Source organism: Dermacentor andersoni, chromosome 1 (genome assembly GCF_023375885.2).
Source record: "Dermacentor andersoni chromosome 1, qqDerAnde1_hic_scaffold, whole genome shotgun sequence".
In the NCBI taxonomy this organism is placed as follows: Eukaryota; Metazoa; Arthropoda; class Arachnida; order Ixodida; family Ixodidae; genus Dermacentor; species Dermacentor andersoni.
In genome coordinates this window covers 265,226,973-265,240,245 of record NC_092814.1, presented here as the reverse complement: position 1 = coordinate 265,240,245, position 13,273 = coordinate 265,226,973, and positions in this window count along the sequence as shown.

The following is a 13,273-nucleotide window of genomic DNA, read 5'->3' as shown; positions in this document are numbered from 1 at the left end:
TTTGAATAATAATACTAGTAAGAGTTAAACTGTGAATTTGTGCCTTTACTTTTTGAATTTTCTAAATTGAAGTATAAGTAAATCAATTGTGGAAACTACGAACTATTAACAAGACATTCTTTTTGTGCCACATAGAAAATTATAAATGGCTAGGCAAGCGTTCCTGTGGCTTTATCCCAGTACTGTTGCTCCAAGGGAGAGTATAACAGTACTGTTTAAAGGCAATCCTAAATTTTGAAGCGGTATTTCTAGACATTGTTTTCGATGAGTAGAAAATCGCCGACACGATAATAAAAAAGTATCTATGGATCCCGGCTCATTGCAGAGGTAGCATAGAGGGGATACCGCCATACCACATCTGTGCAAGTAAAAATTAAGTGTTGGAATACGCAACGCGGCCTAGTAAATGAAACTTCGAATTTCTGGTTAGGACACCATTGCCGGTTCCAAGAATAACTTAGGTGCAAAAAATCTGTAGAATTTGCTAATGACAGGGCTTTTTTTGTCTTCGCTCAAAGAAAATTGCCTATATCTGGCTGCAGTGATGTGCGCAGTTTCCGGCAGCACAGATATCACAGGACCTGTTAAAGAAGCTCGTGCTAAGAAATCGGCTATTTCATTAATATGAATGTCTCGGTGGCCTAGGACCCATACCATATGAACTAAACTTAAGTGAAGTGGAACTAATGTATAAAACGTGTTCAATGCTGTCGACTTTGTAGACGCAGTAAGTGTGCTGCATGCAGATAGAGAATCTGTGACGATAATAACTTTTGTAGTATGAAGCGGTAATTTCCGCAAGGCAAAAACTATTGCCAGAAGTTCGGCATGAAAAATTGATGTGGAATCTGGTAGGCGAAGTGAAAAAGATAATTGGAGGGATGGTGAGTAGATACCCACGCTTGCCTTCTCTTCACACGAAGAAGCATCAGTCGCTATTACATTTATTTTGAAACAGGCCAAATAATCTTGTAAGCAGTCATTCAAATAAGTTGTGGGCAGAAATTTTTCATTGTTTAGAAAAATGTCTGCAAATTCAATTTTGAGCGACCCTGGAGACCTATCAAGCGGAATTATTTCTCTAAGGCAAACATTTAAAGGTGCTAATTGTGCTTGCACAAATACAACTTGTGGGGTATGCAACCATGACCATGTGTTCTCAAAAAATGAATTTGGTTCACTATTAAATGCATACTGTCCACGTCGTAGAGAAGATTCGCAAGTCCTAAGTAGGTTTTAACCCTAAGCATGCGGAATCGCATGTGAAGAGTAGGTAGGCGTGATTCCTGGTATAATACATTATTAGCAACGAATTTAGGAAGACCTAAACATAGTCGAAAAGCTTCCCTTTCTAAAAGAACAATTGGTCTTAATTTATATCGTTACGTGTAGAAAGACACAGACAAAAGAGGCTATTTACAGACTATTTATACTAGAATGGAGCCAGAGCGCCAGGCCGACATTCACTCGCGCCAAGGGCACAGACCCACTTCGTCGTCGTTCTCACGGCGGCTCGTCTCTCGGGTATTTACCGATCATATCGTAATACTACCCCCCGGCGGCAAAAGCGCCGTCACGGTGCAGTTAAATATCCAAGGCACGTGGAGAGTTGTAGGGCTTGAGTCGGGCGACGTGGACAATGTCACTGGTTGTCACAGCAGAGGACGTAGTGGGCGTGGCGAGAACGATTTCGTAGGTGACATCTGTCACTTGGCGAAGCACGCGATATGGGCCCGTGTAGCAGGAAAGCAGTTTTTCACAAAGGCCAACTTTACGCGATGGTGACCAAAGCAACACGAGGGTGCCGGGGACAAAAGTGACATCACGGTGACGGAGGTCGTAGCGCTGCTTTTGTTTGTCTTGAGAGACTTGTAGACGAGCGCGCGCAAGTTGGCGAGCATGGTCAGCATGGGCGATGGCATCACGGGCATAAGCGCTAGTTGATGCTGTGGTGGACGGAAGCACAGTGTCCAGTGGTAGCGTCGGTTCACGGCCATACAAGAGGTAAAAAGGAGAAAAGCCAGCAGTGTCGAGACGGGAAGAGTTATACGCAAAGGTGATGTAAGGTAGAGCCTGGTCCTAGTCACGGTGGTCGTCTGAAACGTATTTGGATAGCATGTCTGTAAGGGTGCGGTTCAAACGCTCAGTGAGGCCGTTCGTTTGAGGGTGGTAGGAGGTGGTAAACTTATGCTGTATTTCGCAGGCACGCATGATGTCGTCAATGACTTTGGCTAAGAACGTACGGCCACGGTCTGTTAGCAATTGACGCAGAGCACCATGAATCAAAATGATATCATGCAGGAGGAAGTCCGCAACATCAGTTGCGCAACTGGTCGGAAGAGCACGGGTTACGGCATAGCGGGTCGCGTAGTCCGCCGCGACTGCAACCCACTTGTTTCCTGATGTAGATTCCGGAAATGGGCCGAGAAGGTCTAAGCCGACACGATGGAAGGGCTCGGCAGGGATTTCGAGCGGCTGCAGGTAACCAGCGGGGAGCTGGGAAGGCTTCTTGCGTCGTTGGCAAAGTTCACAGGCGGCGACGGAACGTCGCACAGAACGGGCAAGGCCCGGCCAGAAAAACCGGCGACGTACACGGTCATAGGTTCGAGATACGCCGAGGTGTCCTGCCGTTGGTGCGTCGTGAAGCTCTTCTAAAACGGTTGAGCGGAGGTGTTTAGGCACGACAAGTAGGAACTCAGAGCCGTCCGGATGAAGGTTACGACGGTACAGAGTACCATCGCGGAGGACGAAGAGGCGTAGTGTGGCGTCGGCCGGAGTGTGTTCAAAACGGTCGATGAGTGCTCTGATGTAGGCGTCATGACGTTGCTCGTCGGCGAAATGAAGCAGCTGCGACACAGAGAATATGCAAGCAGCACTGGTAATATTGGAGGAGTCAGGGTCGTCAACAGGGTAACACGACAAGCTGTCAGCATCTTGGTGCAGGCGGCCAGACTTGTACACCACGGAATATGAAAATTCTTGTAGCCTCAAAGCCCATCGACCAAGCCGGCCTGCAGGATCTCTTAGCGATGAGAGCCAGCAGAGAGCATGATGGTCAGTGACTACGGAAAAAGGGCGACCGTAAAGGTAAGGACGGAACTTCGCTACCGCCCAGACTACAGCAAGGCATTCTCGTTCCGTAATGGTATAGTTGCGCTCCGGTGGTGTGAGGAGGCGGCTCGCATAAGCAATAACGCGATCCTGGCCACGCTGACGCTGGGCTAAGACGGCACCTACGCCATGACCGCTGGCATCTGTACGCAATTCTGTAGGGGCATCAGGGTCGAAGTGGGCGAGGATGGGTGGTGAGGAGAGAAGAGTAACGAGACGAGAGAAGGCGGCGGCTTCTGCAGTACCCCACGAGAACTGTACGCCTTTCTTCAAAACATTAGTGAGGGGTCTAGCAATTGCCGCAAAATCTTGAATAAAACGACGAAAGTACAAGCATAGCCCTACAAAACTTCGAACGTCGGCGGCTGTCTTCGGAACCGGATAGTCTCGGACAGCGCGAGTTTTGTCAGGATCAGGCTGTACTCCGGAAGCGTCAACGAGGTGGCCCAGAACAGTAATTTGGCGGCGGCCGAAACGACATTTGGACGAGTTAAGTTGCAGCTTCGCCTTTCGAAATACATCAAGTATAGCTGTGAGACGCTCAAGGTGAGTGTCGAACGTGGGTGAGAAGATGATGACGTCGTCGAGGTAGCAGAGACAGTGGACCATTTGAAACCTCGGAGCAAGGAGTCCATCATACGCTCAAAGGTGGCAGGGGCGTTGCATAATCCAAACGGCATTACTTTAAATTGGTATAGGCCATCAGGTGTGATGAACGCGGTTTTTTCTCTGTCCATATCGTCAACAGCAATCTGCCAGTATCCAGAACGAAGATCAATAGAAGAGAAATAGCTGGAACCGTGGAGGCAGTCAAGGGCGTCGTCTATACGTGGGAGCGGGTAGACGTCTTTCTTAGTAATGTTGTTCAGATGACGGTAGTCTACACAGAAGCGCCACGTGCCATCCTTCTTCTTAACCAACACTACAGGTGACGCCCAGGGACTCGAAGAAGGTTCAATGATGTTTTTGTCTAGCATTTTGTTCACTTCCCTTTGAATAACTTGGCGTTCCGATGCAGAAACTCGGTACGGTCGTCGGTGAATAGGAGTAGCATCGCCAGTAAGAATCCGATGCTTGACCGCGAGCGTCTGGCCTAAAGGGCGATCGTCGAAGTCGAAAATATCTCTGTAGGCTGATAATACTCGATAAAGGTCTTCAGCCTGCGCAGAAGACAGGTCCGTCGCAACCATTTTCTGCATCTTGGGATCGGCGGCTGAGGCTGGCACGAGAGGCCTGCTAAGCTCGCAAGAAGGATCGGTTGATAAATTTGCCACGTGATGGTCGCCGAGACAATCAACGTTGGCAAGGCAAATACCTTGTGGTAGAATTTGCTTCGCCAATCCAAAGTTAAAGATAGGCATGAAAGTGCGGTTCGCAGTAACAGTCATGACGTCATGTAACGTCATACTGTAGTGGAATGTCGCGCAGAGGAGTGACGAGGTACTCGCCATCAGGGACTGGTGGGGAAGACAAGAGTTCAATATAGGCTATTGATTTTGGCGGCAGGCAAATAAAGCCAGTGGGGCGTAGGCGGCACTGGGGTGCGTCAGAAGGTTCTGCGAGAATCGGTAACTCAAGGCGAAGGGTACTGGTAGAGCAGTCAATAAGAGCAGAATGCGCGGAGAGAAAATCGAGGCCGAGAATGAGGTCGTGGGGGCAATGAGCAATCACGGTGAAGAGGACAGGAGTGTGGCGGCCGGCGATGCTAACACGTGCCGTACACATGCCGATGATAGGCGCAGTACCACCATCCGCAACGCGGACGACGCGTGCCGACGCTGGGGTGAGGAGCTTGTTCAGTCGTCGTCGGAAGGCAGCACTCATAATAGAAAGATGTGCCCCTGTGTCGATGAGTGCCGTGACAGGATATCCATCAACGTCAACGTCAAGAAGGTTTTGGTTCGTGTTTAACGTGAGCAGAGGATTTGAGGGCAGTGTCGACAACGCAGCTTCACCTCCAGAAGCTGCAGTGCCTAGTTTTCCGGCTGGGCCCGGGAGGTGATAGGCGGCGAAGAGAAGCGGCGGGGTTGGGGCGAACGGGACTGACGGCGTCGAGGTGAGGGCGAGCGGCTGTAGCGAAGGTTCGGAAGAGGAGCATCAGCGGCAGTGGGTTCACGGCGGGTGGCATAGGGAACAGAAGGTCCAAAGGTGCGGGAGTAAGTGGCGGCGTATGTCCGAGGAGGCGGAGGCCATCGGTCGCGGCAGTGACGAGCGACGTGGCCGATGCGACAGCAGTGAAAGCAGATTGGTCTGTCATCAGGGGTACGCCAATCGGACGGGTTGCGGCGAGAGGTGGCGGAAAAGGACTGTCGGGGACGAGGAGGGCCGGTGGAGAACTGGGGAACGCTGGGTTGAGATGTTGAACACACGGAGTTCAGACCCATGTTCTCAAATTCTTGTCGGACTACGGCCTGAATCATGGCAATCGTGGTTGCTGGCGGATCGGGAGGCGTCGTGGAGAAAGCTGGCGAACAGGCGGCCTCAAGCTCGCGGCGAACAATACGGGTGACGTCGTCACAGGTGGTGGCCTGACGCGATCGACCCTCACATGTCGACGTAGCAGCGGTGTTGGGTAGCCGCGTGATGCGGTGTGTGATACGACGGCTCTTGGCTTGTTCAAGGCGACGGCATTCTTTAATGATGTCGTCGATTGTCGAGACATTGCCGAAAACAAGCAAATTGAAAGCGTCGTCGGCGATGCCTTTTAGGACATGTGACACTTTATCTGATTCAGACATAGCATCGTCAGCTTTGCGGCATAGAGCCAAGACGTCGAAGATGTAGGACACGTACGGCTCTGTAAATGTCTGAACGCGAGACGCAAAGCCTTTCTCGCGGCAACCTTGCGGCCAATGGGGTCGCCGAACAGTGCCCGTAGCTTTTCTTTGAAAGAGTCCCAACTGCTGATCTCTTCGTCATGCGTCTGGTACCACACGCGTGGCGTGCCGCCAAGATAAAAGATGACATTGGCGAGCATAATGGTTGGGTCCCACCTGTTATTAGCGCTGGCATGTTGATATAGCTTGAGCCATTCGTCAACGTCCTGTCCCTCCAGGCCAGAGAACACACCAGGGTCGCGATGTTGGGCAACCGTGACGACGGGAGCAGTCGGACCAGCCGAAGCCGTTGCAGAGGCGGGCTCGTCACCGGGAGGCATGGTGACAAGCTCGACGTACCGACCACTCCGGAGTTCCGTGGCGAGGACGGGAATCGCTGACCTCCACCAGAATGTTACATGTAGAAAGACACAGACAAAAGAGGCTATTTACAGACTATTTACACTAGAATGGAGCCAGAGCGCCAGGCCGACATTCACTCGCGCCAAGGGCACAGACCCACTTCGTCGTCGTTCTCACGGCGGCTCGTCTCTCGGGTATTTACCGATCATATCGTAATAATCGTAATAATATATTTTGCACTTCCGGAGAACAAAACGCAGCCAAATTCTAGAATCGGTCGTACATACATGCGATAAATCATAATTAGTGTGTCACTTCGCATACCAGAACGTCGATTACTGATTCTACGTAGTAAACCTACGGCTCGTGTCCCCTTCGTTCCAATATTTTCTATGTGAGAACGCCAGTAAAGGTTTCCGTCATATGCGATACCCAAGTATTCAAGCGACTCTACCTGAGGAATGGTTCTCTGTTCATATACTAATGATAACTGTAACGGCCCGGAAAGTGGAAAAACAAGGACTGCACTTTTGTTTACGTTTAGTGACAGATGCAGATTGTGAAGCCACGTCTGTAGAGTACAGAGGTACGTTTGCAGAGACAGGTTAGGGGAATTGATGTCTCTAGCTGTCGCGAAAAATGCAGTGTCATCTGCATATAGACATACAGATTCACATCCTGGTGCAGTGGTACTGAACTCATCAATAGGTTAAATAGTATAGGAGACAGAACAGCCCCCTGGGGCATCCCTCTTGTCTGATCGAACTCTCTTGAAGAAAAGCCGTTTTGAAAACAATGAAATTTTCTGTTTCTTAGAAATTTAAAAATCTATGCTGTTATATATCTCGGAAAATTGTGGGACTGTAATCTGTCCAGCAGTAGAGAGTACTCAATGCTGTCATAAGCTTTTTCTATATCAAGAGTCACTAAAGCACTAACTTTTTTTCTATGCTGAGCAAGTTCGATGCCGCTTTCCAAATCTACATGCGCACACCAAATGGAGAGACCGGGCCGGAAACCTATTCGACTTGGGCTCAGTAACGAATTTTCAGATATATGATCCATCATACGATCATATAAAACTTTTTCAATTAGTTTTACCATATTTGACGTAAGAGGGATAGGCCTAATGTCAATATTGTAGCCAGCTCCTTATATTTCAAGTGGCGGAATAATTTTGGCTGTCCTCCATTCGTGTGGAATCCAAGCATTTTTTAGAGAATAATTCACTGTGTTCAGAATGTAGTCAGAAGACATTTCAAACAACCTTTTTAGCATGGCATTGGAAACGCCATCAGCACCTGGAGCTGAGGCAGGCAAAGATCTAAGGACATTAGAGAGCTCTGACACTGTGACTTCCACGAAGTCATCTGCGATGACAGACCTTAGTGGCCCATTCGGCAAACGTGATGTTAAGCGTTGCGCGAAGCCCTTTCCTATGAGTTCTAAAGAAGCAGATATTTCGCACGGTGAAAGAATTACCGATTCAGTATTCGCTGGTGTCGGTATGAATTTTCTATATCGAAGGAATCTCAACAGAGCTTTTTTGTTGCTGGGCTTAGTGAGGAAGTCATGATGTTTTTCGTCATACTCGTATTTGGCATTCGATACTGTTCTCTTGAACGCAGCAGCTGCAAAATTATAATCACTTCAGTGTTATGATCACACAGATTGTAAAATAATTTCTTCCACCCGGCTTTTCGTCGTCTATAATCCCGCATGCAATCTGAATTCCACCAAGGAGAGGTAGTACATTTATTATGTTAACATTACATTGAGATTTTTCAAAGGAACTTTTCAATACAGAGCAAAACCTCATGACTTTGATGACATTGCATGGGTACCGTTTTCTGGGAGTTGAGGACCGTTTTCAAGACACTCTGAAATTTCTGGTAATTGACAAAAGTTTGCGTCGGAAACTCTAGAGGAATAACAGGGCAGACATTATCAAACCTAATAGGTAGATGGTCACTATTTGAGGCTGAGTCGACAGTAGACCAGGAAGTTACGAAAATTCCTGAACAGGAAAATGTTAGGTCCAATGCTGATTTAGAAAGACCCTGAATAAACGTAGGTGAATTCGTGTTTACGCAACAAAAATTTTGATTAATTGCCCAGTCCGACAATCGCTTTCCACATGAGTCCGTTTTGAAACACCAAGACACATGAGGCAAATTGAAGTCTCCGGCTATCACAATTTCTTTCCTACAAGATTTGACAACGGTATCAACGAAACAAATATCATGAACGCCTGCCGGAAAATATGTATTAAGGTAATAAGGGAACAACCAGGAATAGTTACATCTATTCCTAGTATCTCACACTCCATAGACATATACTGGTAGGAAATTTTTACTTTGTGACATATTTTAATTGTTATCAAGAAAGCAAGTCCTTTAAATAACCTAGGATTAATTAATGCCTACTTTAGAAACCACTTGCTCTAAAATACAGTTTTCTTTTTTTTCTTTGAAAGGCTCTCTTTACCGAACTTTGTGGGTTTTGGTTGAGGGACAGAGCTGGAAGAATTAGGATTAGAATCTGACTTGGAAAGACTATCTTTCACAAACCTTTTGGTTTTTGAGTGCAGGACAGAGATCAATGAATTATCATTAAGTGATCTTGTGCGTTTAAGCGTCGGGAGGTCCATTTCTACATCCTGGTTGTTTTCCGACACTGATCCAGAGAAGCATCAGTTGTCGGTCTGCTGAGTTGAAGTTGATGGCCTCGCATTGTCTGCGTCTTCGACAATAACTGATAAGGGATCCATTAGCTGTTCAGCATTCGATGTTAGGGTATGTGTAAGAATCTGCGAGCTAGCATTAGAACTCGCTAAAGGACTGACCACCTGGATCATTTGTGATGTCGACACTTGAGCTAGAGTCTCTGACAGGCTTGATGTTAATCGTTCCATAGCTTTTTACAACGCCTTTTCGACCGCTGTCGCAATAGAATCGGAAAGGGCTGAGTCTGCAACCATTTGCTGATGGGCTGTCACTCCTGCATATCCCTTAGATCTCCCTTGGACCTCAACAACAGCATCCCGCCGTGAGCAACGTCTACTTTCAATTACATCTATAATTTGATGCCTTATTGACATTTTGCTAATTAGGACAGTACTTCTCGAATTAGATAAATAATTGCAATTGTCAAATTAAATTTCCGGAATGAAGAAATTACTGGCGGCTACTCCACTGTACCATAAACAATATGCACTAGGTTTTCTTCGAGTAACATAACTGCTCTATCTTTAAGTTTTGGTGCATGATAGTTGAGGAACACTGTATAATTCACTCAGTAAGCGAAATGAGGCCAAGCCAGGTCCACTTGAAGTCAGAATCAACAGCAGTCATGCGCAGGAGCGCTTATACTTGGACTCACAGAAAAAGAAAGAGAGAGAGGCTGCAGTTTCACCGGCAAGGCGAGGCAGTATTAGGGATAGCAAAGTATATGACAATTACACGAAGAAAGATTACACCACTGAGAAATGCCAGATTCTTGGTGGTGGGAGAGGACTCAGGCTGTTAAACTGTTGAGGTCTTGTAAATTATATATATATATATGGGGTTACGAAAGCTGGTTGGGCCTAATTTAATAATTTTAGTTTTATAGTTTGTTATTTAGTTTTAGTTTTTAGTTTGTAGTTATAGTTTTTCAACTTTTTTCATAGTTTAGTTAACTGAGCATGGCACAGGAAAGTCTTGCATGGCTCGAACTTTCGCCGGGTCAGGTTGGCGTTTACAAGGTGCCCGAGAATGGTTATTTCGCGACGCCCGATCGAAGTGGCACTTCGACGAGTTGAGCTGAAGTTCCGCAGCGCAAAACACAGCAAGGACAGTCACAAGATGCTCAATGTGGGTTTCAATGGTTGGAGCAAAAACAATTACTTCGTCGAGATAACACAGACAGATGGTCCACTTCAAGCCTCGGAGAAGGGTGTCCATCATTCTCTCGAATGTCGCTGGGGCATTGCAAAGCCCGAAGGGCATGACTCTGAATTTAAAAAGTCCATCAGGAGTAATAAAGGCTGTCTTCTCGCGATCCTTCTCATCAGCAGCGATCTGCCAGTAGCCCGAGCGGAGGTCAATCGATGGAAAATATTTCGCGCCATGTAGACAGTCAAGTATGTCATCAATACGAGGCAATAGATACATGCCCTTCTTACTGATCTTGTTCAGATGGCGATAATCAACACAAAACTCCAGGTGTTGTCTTTTTTCTTGGCCAGGACTACTGGTGAAGGCCCACGTGCTAGCGAAAGGCTCGATGATGTTCTTCTTCAACATCTTTGCGACTTCGCTTTGAATGATGCTGCACTCTGCAGCAGACACGCGGTAGGGGCAGCGATGGATGGGACTTACATCGCCGGGGTGAATCCGATGAGTGACTATGGCTGTCTGGCCAAGCGGGCGGTCATCAAAATCAAAAATATTGTGGTAACTAAGCAGAATGCGCCTAAGGTCTTCAGTTTGAGCTGGAGAAAGGTCGAGAGCGATCATTTTATCGACACCTTCGTAAGGTGACAAAGCCGAGCAGGAACACGTGACGATAGGGTTGACAGAGGCAGAAAAAGTGAGCACGAGTGGAGATATCTCGTACTCGGGCACAGGTGTCAGACGGGCCACTGTCACGTTACCGGGAAGAACATGTGCAACAGATCCAAAATTGAGAATGGGAAGCCAAGTAGAATTATCGACAATGATGACAACGGTACTTGGGAGCATGACGCCATGCTGTAGAATGACGTCGACAAGCTGAGAGACTATGTAGTCTCCATCAGGAACGTATATGTGGTCGAGCGTTAAAAGATAGAGTCGTAGCGTCTTGAGGCGGCAACCGAGCGAATTTGGTAGAACGCAGGGATGGTTGATGTTCGTCAGAAACAAAGCAGCTGTCAAAAGGAAGGTTCAGCTACATGACACCTGTAGTGCAGTCTATTATGACAGAATGGGTCGAAAGAAAGCTTCCAGCCCCAAAATCAAGTCATGCGGACAGCGCTCTAACACAATAAATAAGGCAGTGGTTTGATGGCCGGCAATCATTACTCGTGCTGTACCCATGCCGACAACCGGTGGCGCACTGCCGTCGGCAGTGCGTACTGTGCGCGGTACGGCAGGCGTGAGGACCTTTCTGAGTCTTTTGCGAAGGGCGGCACTCATTACAGTCATCTGCGCACTGGTGTCAACAAGGGACTTGACTGGGACTCCGTCCACCTCAACGTCTAATATACTTCCAAGGGTAGGCAATTTAGGCAATGTGATCAGATTATTTGCAGGCCGGGTCGTTGATGCAGCATCACCTCCGGGAGTTGCACCGACTAGTTTTCCTGTGGCACGAACACGGGGGAGGAAGAGCGGCGGGCCTGCGGCGAACGAGACCAACTTAGGGGCAATGGTGACCGGCTGATTCAGAAAGTCATAGGTACGCTGTCGGTATGCATAGATGAAGAACGCACAGAGAAACGGAGAGCACCTTGATCTGGACAGTCGGACAGGAAGCTCTACCTAGCGGGCGATGACTAACGACTGCCGCAATGATGAGCGATATGTCCAACACGCGAGCAATTGAAACAAATCGGCCTATCGTCCGGTGTTCTTTAGTTGGCCGGGTTACGACGGCAAGTTAACTGCTAAAAATGGGGAAGCAGTGGTTGGGCGGGGCTGGTCCTGGCTGACAGCGGCATCACGAATGGGGCATAGAGACGGAAGGCCTAACATTGCTATCTCTTGTCTGACGGCCTGTATAAGTGATACAAAACATGCGTTGTTTGGGCAATGCTGACGAGGAATGGCGAGAGACATGGCTTCGAGCTCGCGACGAATTAACCGCGTCAAATTTTCTTGTCCGGACAGAGGAGGTTCACGTGGCCGTTCACACGAAGGCGTCGAAGCTGTATTTGGTAGCCTGTTGAACTGCCGCGTAATGCGGCGACTCTTTATCAGTTCGAAATTGCGGCACTAGCTCTTTAATGATCGCGTCCACTGCGTCATAGTTCTTGCAGATAAGTAGGTTTAATGCGTCATCTGCTATGCCCTTCAGGATGTGGCCAATCTTGTCGGTCTCGTTCATGTCTGTCAGCTTTACGACAGAGCACGAGCACATCTTGAATATATGCCACGTTAAGACACTGTTGACGTTTGAGCACATATCAATAGCTCCTTCTTCGCTGCCAGTTGATGGCCAAAGGGCTTTCCAAAGAGGTCCAGAAGCTTCTGCTTGCAGACGTCCCAACTGGTTATGTCGTGTTCGTGGGTCTCATACCATGCTAGCGCTGTGTCTCGGAGGTAGAATATCACATTTGTTAGCGTTAGCGTTGGGTGCCACCGATTATTTTCGCTGACACGCTCATACCAGGAAATCCAGTCTTCAACGTCCGTACCATCGATGTCATTGAAGGTCCCTGGGTCTCGCGGCTGGGACAACACGACGGAGGTCAGAGTCTGCGGCACTGGAGTTGGGCGGTCGGTCATTGTGGCGCATTGGCCGTCGATCATCGTGTCAGGGCTCACGCGGCGACCGCTGCGGAGCTCCGTGTTGGTACCCAACACGTCCACCAAAATGTTGCGAGGCGGAGACAAACCCGAATGTTGCTATTGTAAGGCGAATGCTGAAGGCACCAGCTGACGCTAGAACATGGAGGCCGAAGCGCCCCAGCAACAACAACACTTCTTCGTCATCGTCTCTTGTCTACACGTCCTGTTATGCATCGCGACAATGTAATACTGGAAGATAGCTAATGGGCCTATAATTTTTCAATTCTTTATTATCTCCCTTTTTTGGATTAGTATAATGTTGGCATTCTTCCAGTTCTCTGCGACCCTTGATGTCAATAGACAGTTCGTATAAAGGGCCGCCAGTTTTTCAAGCATTATGTCTCCTCCATCTTTGATTAAATCGACTGTTATTCCATCTTCTCCTGCTGCTTTTCCGCGTTTCATGTCTTGCAAGGCCCGTTTAACGTCATCGCTAGTTATAGAAGGAGT